The 14,618-nt window shown below is 42.3% G+C and overlaps 1 protein-coding gene across 5 annotated transcripts in view; it reads right to left on the bottom strand.

Moving 5' to 3' along the window:
• The window catches only part of LOC124997505 (RNA binding protein fox-1 homolog 3-like), a 344,102-nt gene that overhangs the window by 308,515 nt on the left and 20,969 nt on the right, over nucleotides 1–14,618 (bottom strand). The gene's annotated exons all lie outside the window — the stretch shown is intronic.

Raw genomic sequence — 14,618 nt, 5'->3', positions numbered from 1 at the left:
CAGGGTCATTTGGCTCCAATGAAGTATTGGTAAAATGAGTTTCCATGGAGACTAATATGCTCGCAACTAAAGACACAGAGTGGCATTTTGGAATGAGCGAGGCAAACTGTGGGGTACAAAGATAACAAGCTCAGGCAAAGAGACATAATGTCAACACAGGCACGCACAGAGGGCTCAACCTGCAATCAACATGTACAGTAGCTCTGGAGACATAAAACATGGCCGAATGGCAAACATAAATGAAGAGCTCTGGGAATTAAAACATTAAACTCTCACATTAAAAGCTGGATCTAGGCGCTGCACATTAGCGTTGCGTAGAGTTACGGGTTAATGTTCTTTCTAGGAATAAGCTCCTATTATTGTATAAAAGAATGTTATTAAAATATTAACAGCCGTCATAGACAAAATAACAGCCGATAATACGTCTGTGTTTACATCATTGCCCCAAAACATCAGTCACAACAGAACTTTATTGCAAAATGCGAAGGGTCAACTCTGCTGCAAATATAACAGAAGAGGAAGAAAAAGAAGAAGTAGTTATTCTTCTCTCATCTTTATTGAAAGTATGAATTCGCTAAATAGAACGGCCAAGCTGGATCCAGATTTTCAAGGTTGCCGTCAACACAGATTCAGGCTTTGTTCAGCTTGTTTGAACAACGGGTTGTTTTGCTTCTTCCTCGTTTCTGTCCCTCCTGTGAACTCGTCACATCACCTGAAGTTTAACCCATGTGGGGCAAACATGCACAAAAAGTATGGATTTATTCCAATGAGAGGCGAATTATTCGATCCAGTGTTTACATGGATATTGAACAGGTTGTTAAATACAAGTAATTTGCGTGTTTTCTATGGAATTTGCTTGTAAATGTCTAAATGGTAATGAAACTGAGTCTTAACCCAGCTCAATGGACATCTTCCTTTCAATCTGATGACACAGTGAATAAAACGGGTAAACATATAACACGTCCCTTCCTAGTAATAATTTTAGTAATCTAGGCATTCTATTTAGAGACTATTGTTTCAGTTGAAAATATCACCCTCATTCATGCTGTGCCCTTGGAGCATGTGGTGTGCTTCCCACGGAAACAAATTCCTCTATGAAAATGAAAAGGTGATTCAGATTCTGTTAATGTGCACAGGTGCCTGTAAAACAGATATAAAGCCATAAAGCGTTGCTCAGGGATGACCTTTATTTTGAAGAGCTGCCGTGTGACATGGTGTGAATTAGCCAACATCGACGCAAGAGAAATTTATGCCTTTGCGCGGCTTGACCTCTAAGTCAAACAGCATGTGAAGACCAACTGGAACGATTGTAAGGAAAACAGACACTGCACACACAGCAATAAATGTATGACAAAGCACGCGCGGCAGAAAACCTCCGATGTCTATCTGCCAGCGAGCCACTGCGGCCACTGTCATTGGTTACAAGGTGAGACACCTACGTGCAACCAGAGCAACGTATTGATGTGATCGAGTTGGGATTTTTGCTTATCACCACAATATCAAGTCACCTTGTTCTTTTAGGTTTTTTTCTAATCAAATGTCAACAATGGGGCTATCTAACCCTGATATGAAGCCAATTAAATCCTTGTCTCAATCCATGCCGCTGTGGAGCGCATTTTAATGTGTTGCGGTGTTTAACTCCTCTAAGTCTCGTGTCCTGGTTTGATTTTGCTGAAGGAAAAGTTTTGATACATGATCTTGAAGAATCAGCTGCCAAATGAGCAAAATTAAAATGAAAATGTAATCACACGTGAAAGAACAGGTGTACGCAGACGGAGCTGTAGGACCATGAGCCTCTGTTTTATCACAAGGTTGAGGGAGAGGGTGAAGCTATTGACACACAGAGGTACGGCTAAGCCACTTCACATCCCAATCGATCACAGGTCCACTCCACTACAAGTGGCATTCCCCTTATAAACCAAGATTTTCCTGCCTGTGTTGACTTTCAGAATTCAAACACCCGGTTGGACTTTGGTCTCACGTCTTCAGCTCCGGTTCTGTCCTCCTCCTTTCGTCCTCAATCGAGACTTGAGAATGTTTTGTAGCGCAGCGTTTGGCTGGTGCGAAAGCAAGAAACAGATGGCTGTCTATTCCTGGATGCTACTACAGAGTGTCCAGCTCAAATAAAGTGTTCTCTCACTTAATGCCTGCATTGGGAACTTCATAAAGCCTTGGACCAAGAACTTGTAAATGGCCCGTCACGATGAGATTATAACATTTTTTTTTTGTAGTATTTAACATTATTGCACTGAATTCAAATGTCTCCCGCCTTACTTTTTTGTTCTTTTCTTTTTTCTTTTTTTTCTTTTAACTCCAGCTAATCCTTCCCTGGAGGATGCCTATTAACCTGGACCAACACTCTGTCCCCCCTGATGAGGCTACACAGGCCTACTCTATTTGCTCCCCTGAACTCTGTCACTCAAATGGTCACATAATTATTGTGTGTCTTCACAGGTTACATAGAGGATATTAGCTGCATTGTAAGCAGACATTAATTACATGAGGAATTGTGCTGAGTTAATAAGGCTGAGGATCCATTAAGGGTTACCATGGAGTCATGTTTACAGAGAGGACATGAATAAACTGTTTATGTCGTCGGAGGTAAATAAAATCACGGCACAATGATAAGCTATTCATGACATGACGTCCTGCAGGAGGTGACAGTTTGAAATTGCATTAATCCTTATCTATTCATTATGAAATTTGTGGGTCTGCATGTAGGTGTAGCAATACCTTATCGCGGTAAAGTGCCTCGGCTGAATTTGAATTGATTTCTATCTTTCGGGAATCCATTGCAAATTCCTCTCATGGCCCGGCAATGCAGAAGGCAGTGACTGCTGCTCACAGGTCAAGTCAGATTAATCTCGGCCTATCTGATCAGCCCATCCCCGAGCTGCGCTATGTGTGAGAAATAGCACATTTTAGATTACAGCACTCTCTCTAAAAGCCTTCAGCTGTAGCGCACGTCTTTCAGTAGTTTGGAACAGAGCATTCATTTCATCTCTGGGTGCTTCTTTTAAAGGCTATCCCACAAGGTCCTATCAGGAGGAGGTTCAAGGGCAAAATAAATCAGCGATGACACGTCCCATCGTTGTTATGTAGGGCACAGAGGTCTCCTGTCTGCAGCAAGAGCTCAGGTTGAGAGATCCCCCTTGTGTCTGAGGCTGGATCACATTAACAGCCTGACTCATTACATTAATAGCGGTGCCACTGCCGCAACATGAATAATGCCATTCCTTCTGTGGAGGGGTTACAAACCAGTCTGACAGCGGAAAAAGCATCCGACTATTATTAACCATAAATCCATAAATGACACACACTGTCCATACAAAGGGGGGTGGGCATATATTTAGTGCCGAGCTACTTTGCTGAATCCATTAATGGCGGATACGAATTGATATGAGTAAAACCCACTGTTCAGATGTAAATGAAAGATGCATCGAAAGCAGCGGGTCTAAAAAAATGACTCTGCAGGACTTCCTGGCAGATTAGTGGTTTAAGAAGCACACTGTGTAGGTGCAGTTTTCTGGATCTGAATCTGCCCCAGGACCCTAGTCACAAGTCTTGTTATCAAATAAAGCAAAAATGACAAAATATAATCTTCAAAAGGAGAAAAAAAAAAATGTGTGGGCTGCAAATGCTTCGCAGCTTCGTGCCCTTCATTGTTATGGATTGCAGGCAAGCTTGTGGCAGCTCTACTGGATCAGCAGAATTTGGGAAATTCTTCAAAAGCTGAATCTCCTCTAACCTTTCCCACCTCTCAAGCACCTTCCCCACCTACACCAGCACCAGGGGATCTGTCACAAATCAAGGATGGGAAGGTCAATAAAAGCAAACCATGCCAGACTCTCTGACTGACACATCAAAAGTTCCCTCAGCAGCGCTCAACACTCTGCCTTCCTTCCCTTCCGACCAATTTAGTGGAGTCCAAGGGGAGCCCCCTAATCCATGCCTCTGAAAGTGCGCTTAATCAACCTCTGATTAAGAGGGAGCACGTCAAGGTGTCCAGCAACATTTACTGCCCCCATCTCCTCCTGAAGTCAATCAAAACACAAGGAAATAAGATTTATTTGTCCTCACAGCCTCCCGTGCCTCATGTTCCTTCTCAAACGTCTCAACTCTCATTGGTCTCATTTGAGGCCATTCATTCATTACATATCTGCCAATAGCAAATACAAAGCAAACATTTAGTTCCTTCTAATTTCTTCTTCCTTTTCTCTCTCTCTCTCCCTCTCCCTCCCTCCTTTTGTCTTTTTTTCTGTTGTTGTTATGAGTGTCCCCCAGGTGCCTGGGAATGAATTAAACATCAGTGTGTTGGTAGGAAGGGCACAGCTTTCTCTGAAAGGATTGAATGCAGAGCGCTGTTTGAGGGGAGAGCAACAGTGGAGGTGACAGGGGAAGCTTTGCTTAGCACGAGGACGTGGAACCATCAGGGAACCACTTTGACCTCTAGCATCTATCTGCCTTCATGCATAGTCATTTTTCTTCTCTTCATGACTCTCCAAGTAACTGGGGTATCCCAAACTTTCAATAAACAAAAGTCTAGCGCGGTATGTCGAAAGAAAAAAAAAAACACACAGTACATCTGTGGACTTCAGTTGGTTTTGATTAAGGCGCGTCGGCAATGATCAATGCCATGAACACCACCATACAAACATATGAACGTGTGCCATCTTGCAGGCCGGTAAGTGGACATTTTTGGTAAGGTCATGGAGTTCTGACGTGTTTACTGACATCAAAAGAAATGGTAGAAATAGCTTGTACATCTGTATTAACCATCTTGTGACAATTCAATGTTCTGCTGGGAAACCTTTGTACCTGGCATTCTTGTTGATGTCATTTAGACATGTACCAGCAGGATGCAGTCTGACATAGGCACACGCACACAAACCATTTTAGGTAAAACTAAAATAAAACATGAAAAACATCAACAACGTTCTGTTTCCAGACACCACGTGACGCCCTCAGAAGGCCCATGTTCATTCTCTTATGAATCACAACTGTTTTGGAGGCACGAGGGAGACCTACACCATATTAGGGAGGTGGTTATGATGCTATGCCTGATCTGTTTATGTATACTGTCCAGCCTCATTCCTTCATTATGCCTTTACATTTCCTACATTAAAGTTCCCCAACTGTTAGATTACAAACTGTCTGTGTCTCTGTGCTAGACACCAACGGTTGCCTAGCAGCAATGTTCTCATGACTTACAGCTGATCTTATGAGTTAAAGAACAACCATTTCATGTGCATGACTTCCTGCAACATAACCACACTCCTGACTATCTAAATAGTCATTGGTGTGCTGACATCAAAGTTGTGGCAGCATTGCCATTTTAGATGAAAATTTGAAGTTTTTTTGTTTAGTTTTTTAGACTCTGGTATCAGGACTTAAAATGAGAAGCTCACCTTCCTGTGCCAGACACTAGACTAATTAAATCACTCAAAGGATATGGCGATGGAGGCAGCAGTTTAACGATGCACTTCCAGCTCCGGCCACTAAAGTAAAATCCAGACCTGTGACCCACAAAGTGACATTATGAAGATAACTGCATTCCAGAGGCGAGCCAAATGTGGGTGGATTGCCTCTTCATGTGAGGAATCAAATGCATTAAGCCACGAAAGACGGACAGCATGACTACACCGCATGACCAATTTAAAAAGAAAAAGGTCACCAACAGACACGAGAGTTCAGTCGAGTGCATTCTTTAACGTAAGGCTCTCAGGCAGAGTTTATAGGGATGTGGGCCAAGAATGCAACGTTGGTGCAATTAGCAACAAAGCTGTCCTTTTGTGCTCTGCACAGTGTTTTAACTGTGGATCTGACAAGTGGATCATTTGCATAAAACGGTGTGTAAAAAAAATGAACAAATATTCAAAGAAATACTGAAAGCCCCATCACTCTGGTGATGTGAGTCCATGCGTTTTCTCGAAATAAGAATCCTTGCTTCACATCAAAGCTAAGAAAAGTAATGCTGACATAAAATTAAAATAAGTGTTGCAGCAGAGCTTAAACTAAAACGTCTGGTCTCGTGTTCGGTCGTATAAGAGATAATGTGCTAGACTCACAAATAAAGGTAGAGAGTGTCAGTCCTGTCATTTTGACCAAAGAAAAGTTATTCCTGTAACACTGGTTCCCAGAGACAATGAGGTGTCAGTCTGACCTTAACGAAAACCTTCACAACATTAACAACACAGCAGGTGTGTTCTGGCCACATGAAAACAAAACAAGTCTGCAAAGAATGTCAATGTTTGATGCCATTATTATTGACATCTGAATTTCAGCAGACATGCAGACATGCATCAAATTTTAGCGATAACATGTGGAAGAATTGTTGAAGGCTGGGTTTATAGCCACGTAATGAAGTTGAACTGTGCAGTCAAAATGTGTCGGTTGGTTAGAGGGCGATTAGCTAAGTACTTACACAGAATCACAACTTCACTGACTGATTAAGGCTCTTGAAAAAGCATGTCTGTTAGGTATGCAAAACTGGCCAAAATATAGTATTTAAGCCAAAATTACCCATCTGCTGTCAGCTCTAAATGCAGGAAAACTACATTTTAATTAATATGAGCTTTCATGTAGATTTATTCATTTACTTGTTGGCATGCACAGAGTGCTGTGCGTGTGCTAAGAGAAGCTGCTCTGCAAAAATCCCACTTTTCATTTCATTTGTTTTCTTTTGGTCTAGTATAATCAGGCGGGAGCATGACGAGTTTAAAACCCTGCAAGCAAGTTATGAAGCATTTCAAGGTGAAATATCGGATTTTTATTTTTCCCTAAGTTGATTATCCAGGAGAAAGGAGAAATGAGTCTCATATTTCAAGGCAGAGTTCAGTGAACTGCGATCATGTGATTAATATCCTTCTGTGAGTCTTTGCCAAAGAGCTAATGCCCGGCTTTTGGTTTACAACAACAAGAGATTTGTGTTGCGCATGCGGTCAAAACAACAACGGAAAGTCAAAGGCACTTCCAGAGCGAGAACAGACTCCAGAGTGCGAGTTAAAAAGAAAAATCCATCTCCTCAGCCCAACTCCTCTGTCAGATATCTTCACTATTTCAGTGTGACTTTGATCAACAAAGCTCTGCGCCTGTCCATGGAAACACCCACATAAAAACACACAGTCGAGGTTGTGTAATCTCTTTTGCATTACATACAACAGCGGAAGACTCTTCCTCATTTTTCGGCACTTAGCAACAGAGAAAATGTTCATTCTCGGTATTGACCTGCAGAAACCGACGACACTCCCACAAGCTTAATGTCACTTTTTCCTTTTTTACCGTGTTCTTGTGTTAGAACTTGAATGTCCAAATCATGTACTGAGACATGTGCTAAAAACAAACACAGGATTTAGTGGTCAGTGGAAGATCTTACACAGGAGACAAAGTCTAATTTGCCAAAAAAAAGTGAAAGCATCTGTGCGGACTTACGGCTGAGTCAAGAGATTAAAGAGCTAGATCACCTATATCGACATTTTAGACAATCTCATCTTTATTTTTGAAGTTTTGGGATGGAGAACGGAATAAAGTTCTCAGACAAAAATTCGCTCAACTGTCTGTAGGTTTTTAAATGTCAAATAAAAGTTGCAAAATGAAATGTTATTTGCCTTCCTTGATCCAGTGTGGCTGTTGAAGTTCTCGATACGAGCAACAAAATCTAAACTTGCATTTCCAGGGCTTAAAGCCTTTTTTATTACCTTTGTCCGGCTCCGCCATACTTTATTTATAGTCTTAGTGGGTGGTGGAGAAGGATTAACCTGAATAAAACTTCTATTTGATCTCAACTTTAAGCATTTGCTCGCAGTAACTGGGGAATGTCTAAAATTATGATACACGTCTTGCTCACTGTGCAGAATTACACCTTGTTCTATATTTGAACAAACAGGGAGAGTCCATGGGGTTTTAATTAATGGATGTTGGCAACTCTTCTGTCCTGCAGCCCTGCGTTATGTTTTTTTTTTTCTAAAACTGCGCGCGGTATATTAATTTAACATTAAAGCTGGCATTATGCAATGTTAAATAAAAGTTGTGGAGGAAGACATCACCTCCCACATCTGCTCAGCCCTCATCCTTTTCAATGGCTCCTTCTCTGCCTTGTATCAATTTGTTTTTCAGCATGTCGAGTCAAAAGGAGGTTGTCACCAGGAGACAGCTCGCTTGTCTCACGCGCATGATTGAGGTAGCTGCAATTTATAACGTACCAGCCGGAGCGACAGACTTCACTTATCTCGGGCCGGCTCCTCCGCTAGTGCCCTTTCAGTCAACCAATGAGAATGAAGGTTGCAGGTGGGGTTACTTTGTCAAAAGCGGAGGAACCATTACAAATCTACACTATCCATCCTTCTGTAGGGCATAGAGCTTCTCCCCTGGCGCAAAGCTGTTGCAGACCCGACTCTCCTCAAAGCTGTCTGTCTATCTCTCACGCCCGGGAAGCTCACAGGGGGGTTGTTATCAGAAAGGGCCAATTTGTTATCCTGCTTTCACTCCATCACAGGAGCCATTATTTGGGACTTTTATCTATCGAGAAAAAGCTGTTAATGTGAGCAAGAAAGTGTGTACTCCGTCATTATGCCACAGAGGCTATTGACTTCATCTAATACTGATTCAAGCTGAATGAACTCGAGGCAATTACTGCAGCAAAAGAAGATTGACACAACTCCGCCGGTGTGAACTACCTTGAACTTTTAAGTTGCGCCCCGGTGGAAGCGCCACGCCTGATCCTTATGTTAATATTTTGTGTTCTAATTGCGCCGCAGCACAAAGCCCTTGATGGAGTGGGCTCTTCCACCGTAGGCGGATCTTCCTATTAGCCACAGTGCCGCGCTGCCTACATGCTCCGACACCGGCACCTCAGCACAGGAACAGCGACTAGTAGATAATGCGTCCACACCTGCAGGATGGGTGATATTTCATAAACCTGAGTGCAAAGCCATGATTTATCACTTTCACTTATTACTCGAGACACTTGGAATGATCGATTGGTTTATCCTCCAAGTTGAAGCTATGTATATATATCAGCTGGGGGGGAAAAAAAAGGGAAAAAGACAATTACCTGCCTACGTATCTGGGAGGGGGGATATTTTCTGAGTCAACCTTCATGCGACAGTCTCATGCCCTTTGCGTCTCCATCATTCGCTGTGACTTAGCCATCATTATCAGACACTCGGCCGGTCCGTCCATGCAAATCTATTCTTTCCCCTGCGCGTTCTGACGGATTTAGGAACAGCACTGAAAACAGAGCAACACTTACTTTTTTGTCTGTGGCACAAGAGAAGGGACGTGTCACCCAGGACTTGCAGACATTAACATGGTTACAGGTTGGCGCTGGAGAGTGATGGATTTAATTTAGATTTGTTGCAAAACTGGTTTTAGTCGAAAGAAATGATGCAAATATTTTCTATCCTACTAAAAACAGCCACTAGATAAAATGCCACTGTCGCTTAGGATTAGGCGCTCTGAGCTTTTTCACACGGCAACCTGTGAAATATCTATTTGGCTTCTTGACATCTGATCCAGAAAGCCCTGACATCCACAAACCATTCGCAGTCCAGCCCAATCACTTGTCACACACTTAGTGTGGGCTGCAGGCCCCCTCTACCCTCATCACAGCTCATCATTTCACCACAAGCTGTCAAATTAAAACTTTTAAATTGTGTGAATGCCTCCTCGGAACTTTCCCTTTTTCCCAGCAACATATTGCAGAGATAATTGAGGATATTAGCAGCCAGACTGTTACCAAGAGATGAAAGGCAAGGAGGGAGCGGTGACAGCTCCTCTCGCTTGTGGCGGTAACGAGGGACTGTCAAAAGTCTCTCCGTGTTTATCTGGGATCATCTAGGGGGATTTAAAACCCTTACCTTCACAATTCCATTCTTTATGGCGCGTCCTTTATCCACAGTGATTTACGGAGGCTCAAGCCCTGCGCCGCGTGATGAATGAGCACTCTTCACAAGGTGTCAGGGCCAGGCAGCGGTGGGCGGCGGTGACTCCCCCCCGCCCCCCTCCCGCCCCCCTCCCCCCCGCAGTCCCTCCCACTGCTTCATTTTTCTTTGGCGTTCTTCTCCTCTCCTTGCCTGCTCCCCCATTCAATTTCCAAATTGGGCTGATTAGATGTTGACACATCAAGTGGATTTACGCAAGAGATTCTGATTTGGACGAGGCAGTGTAAACAGACGACGCCGGTGACACCTGGAGATAATTTGATTCGGAGAGACAGTTGCGGTTTCAGATTTATTTTAAGATTCGGGATTAAAATGTTACAAATCTCATGACCCGACTTTCATTCCGGGATTGAGGAAAGAGCCCGGGGTTCAGGCAGCTCTCCATCAATATAAACCCAAAGCTATGAAGTCATCAATTTTCCTGTCTAAATTAAAATCGCATCCGTTTACTCATCTGAAGACTGTGAAAACATGCAGACGTACAGAGGGAGTTTAAAATAAAACGTTTTCTGAAATCAAATAACATATTTGTTATTCATTATCTGTGTGCTATCCACTGTGCTAGAAAAACACTGACTGTATATGGAGATAAATTAACCCTCGTCACCCACAGATTTCTTGAAGAGCAGTTTTGAAGCTCAGTGTGTCATCATCTTTTAGTGTCTAATTCCACCTAACACCCAGCTAATTCAAATATGGTCAAAGACGCGGAGTGAGAGCTAGCAACCTGCTCCTCTGAGCAGCCACACTCTTAATTACGCATAACTTAAAGCCTTGACATAATTTAAATATATATTCTAATTATAGATTCACATGAGTTGTTGTTCATTAATACTGTGCTCAGCTCTAACTCCGGCAGTTACAAAAAAACGTTGTATAATAGACTGTATTTATTTTATTTTATACTATTCTCGCAGCCAACAGACAGCTTCACAGAGGGGTTGGCATGGCAACTGGTAGCCATCAGGATGTCACTTCCTGTTTCTGTAGCATAAAAGAACTAATAACTAAATAACTAAGTCCTATCATTCACTAACAGATGACACCAGGGGGAGTTCTACTTGCTTTAGCTTCACTTTTCAGGAGTAGTTCTGCAGTCCATCTTTATACAGTTTATGGCAGAGGTGTGAAACTCATTTTAGTTCAGCGGCCACATACAGCCCAGTTTATTTTCACACGGGCCGGACCAGTGACATTATAGTACAATAACCTATAAATAAAGATAATTCCAAAGCTTTCCCATTGTTTTACAGCAAAGAAGTACCAGAAGAGAAGAGACGGATGGATGTTTTTAAAATACAATGGTGCAATTTTGCTGTGGTCTGCTGTTTAGATCTGGATGTTGTGCTCTAATAAATAAATAAATAAATAAAGCCTAAATAAATAATGTCTAATCAACCAAAGATTTTGCAACCACCCTGTAGTACCTCCGCAGAGCCCCTGTTGAAGACCTATGTACTAAAGTTTTAAATCTGGGATCTGTGTGTAGCAGCCGTCAGAATGTATGACTCTCTTGCTAAGGCGAAGAGAGACGTGGTTAGCTTCTACAGCTATTCTGCCCATGAGAGCTCAGCCTCCCGTGCATTAACAAAACCACCGGAGCCCCGTAATTCCCCACAGTTCGTCACCAGGAAAAACATTATCACAAAGGTACTTCTAGAAGGACAAATAACATTTATTTCTAGCCACGCGGTCCCCGCATTTGAATTTCATATCAAAACTAAAAAAAAAAAAAGGGAAAAAAAAGTATTTTGAAAAGATTTTAAGTCAATTAGTGCATGGTACCATATAATTTGCGCGTGCGCATATTGGCTCTCATTTAAATCCAGTTCACAGTCTCTTAACAGTACTCACAGTTCCCGGGATGCAGAATGCTGTTAGATATTGTTTGGCAATACATTCTTTCAGCAGTGCCCCGTCACACGTGGTGAAGAAACATGTCCTCGGGCTCCGTCCACGGCCATAAGCATCCAGCAGGTTCTCAGCAGCTCGGTGTAATAAGTGTTTTCCAAGCAAAAGTCTGTTACATAGTCTACTGCTAGCACGAGGAGCTAATTTACAACGGCCCGCAGTGTGGTCGCAGTTTAGCATCAATAAAGTAGAATTCGCGATGGAAAAGGGTTCCCACTCACTTAAACATCTACAACTTACTGAAAGTTTTTAATGGTGACTATCTTTATTGACTTGCTCCGCCGCAGCCGGTTAAAATCCCTTAATTGGCCAATTAAACAGATCGACACGTGACCAAAGATTGTGGCGCATTCAGGAAGCATGCTGAAAGTAGGACATTCCGTATACTTAATGAATCTTCGTAACTACCAGTAGTCTTCTATGTAGTTTGCGCAGTTTGCACTTTTCAAATTCATAGCGCGTGCCTCCGTCGGGCCGTATATTTGACACCCCTGGTCTATGGTTTAAACATGGAAGTCCACAAGGGGATGACTCACTACTGGAACCAGTCTCTAGAAGAACTGCAGTTTTGACATTACCACCTTGGTTGCCACTTTCATCTCATCTCATCTTCTACCACCACTTATCCTCACTAGGGTCGCGGGGGTTGCTGGGGCCCATCCCAGCTGAGATTGGGCGAGAGGCGGGTTACACCCTGGACAGGTCGCCAGTCTATCGCAGGCACTCTGAAGAAAACCAAGCTTTATTTAAGAAAAAAAAAAAAAAAAAACACAAAAAAAAAATGTTTTAAAGACTGCACTTTGCTGTCTTTGACTGAGCACAAATTCAAGCACATAAATCCGTGAAAGAACTTTAATATAACCTCCTTTTCCATGACAAATATTCTTTTTGTGAAAACAACCATTTCAAAAGCCTTTTCAGGCTGCTATAGAACGGACGACTCAACAGGAAGATTCGTTTTTCCGAAACTTGAAATGTGAAAAGCAATATAAACAGAGTTTCCAGGTCAGACAGCAATTAACAGAGATAATATGTAGACGGCAGAAAATTGATGATAAACACTTTAGGTGAAGATTATCTTACTTGCCAATAGGCTGCTGTCGGTCAACACAGCGAATATTAGCTGATAAATCAGCGCTTCCCAACAACACAATGATGTACTGTATGGTTTAAGGAGTGTTTATGAATGACTGTCATCTGGATACAATGTTCAGTCTAGCTTTGTCCATCTTCACCCACTTTCACTGATGTGGACATCAGAGGGAACACAAACGCTAAAAGTAAGCCACTCAATTCTATAAGGACAATACTGAGTGAAACAAACTTTCATGACAGAAACTCACCAATAAAAACTGAGTTTTAAATATTAATAAAACACGCCTCTGGGTTTGCCCCACACAGCGGGAACAATGATTCCAGCAAACATTTAAACAACAGAAAAAACTTTTTGAAATGAGCTGGGTCGCATTTGCATTTTTCAGTTCATGCATTTTAATTCGTTTTAGGGCAGCTGTCAGCCTGATTGTAGAAATTGTGTCACAGATTCAGATGGCGCGGAATGCTACGGGGGGAGCTTATTGAAGCTCTTCCTGTTTGGGGGGATGACAAACACCTCCCTGACGGAGCGAAGTGTCATCTTATTGACACTGTCATGCTGACAACATGTTAAGATTTGTTTTAAGAGTTTGGAAATCCAGCCCGCGATCCTTTGGGAGCGTCTACGTGACCTTGCATGAACATCACACAATTAGCAGTCAAGGGCGAAAGTAGATTCGCGCTGACAAGTCATGGCTCAATCATTTTAAAAACAGCAGGCCCTTTGTGTTTGTGCCGCTGTGAGTTTGGCAGGTTAGTCCATTAAGCAGAGTTCAGCTGTGTATGAACAGACTGTATAATACAACACAAACATAATAAAACAAACCGCAGCGTGGCAAGGAGAAGAAGAATCACGTCAAGGTTACTTTAGTTCCACATTTTCAGATCCGTTCTACTTTCCCTCAGAATTTGATTTTACTTTTAGTTCTGATTTAGTTTTCTTCTTTTCAATTAACTCTTACTTTTGAGACCTACTTCGGTTTTAAATCAATTTGGAGGAAAATGGCAATCACAAGCCACACTCGAGTTTAGCATGCCGCATCGTCTTTCTGATGGCATGTCATGTCAAACAATGTAGGGAGAGAGGCCTGATTCTTTACACTGCTCGCAGCTCTGGCCACATCAGCTTTACTGGAGCATGATGTTACAGCCTGCTGGCTTTAGGCTGCGTAGTATGGGCTGCGTTTGAAATCTATCTGACCAGTGATTCCAAATAAAATGATCTACTAAGATATACCCATCAGGCATAACATTATGACCACCTTTCTGAAATTGTGTAGGTCTCCCTTGTACCTCGTTTTGGAAACTGGTCATGAAACATGATGTTTACTCCACCCCAAACAAGCAGAAAGATTCAACGATCAGACTGAGTTATTAGGAGCTAATATTTTCCTATTTAATGGATTACGAAAGGTTTACACCACCCCTCTCAATGTGATGATTAGTCAGCAGCAGCGTGTGAACCTACTCAGCAGTGGCTTACATTTAATGGGCACTAATTTCGTAAAAAAAAAAGTATATGTATGCTGAGTCTAGGTCGGGCTCTACAGCTTGAAATTTAAGCAGAAAAACAGAATAGAAGAGTGGAGGAGTGGGATGAATATTACAGGCTCCTAATAAATAGTCATCATAAAGCAGGCTGTCTCAAGGGCAGCTGTTAGGTGACTTTTT

Source organism: Mugil cephalus, chromosome 20, assembly GCF_022458985.1.
Source record: "Mugil cephalus isolate CIBA_MC_2020 chromosome 20, CIBA_Mcephalus_1.1, whole genome shotgun sequence".
NCBI classification, from domain to species: Eukaryota; Metazoa; Chordata; class Actinopteri; order Mugiliformes; family Mugilidae; genus Mugil; species Mugil cephalus.
The sequence above is the reverse complement of the archived record's forward strand: the minus strand, read 5'-3'. Positions and strand labels throughout refer to the sequence as shown.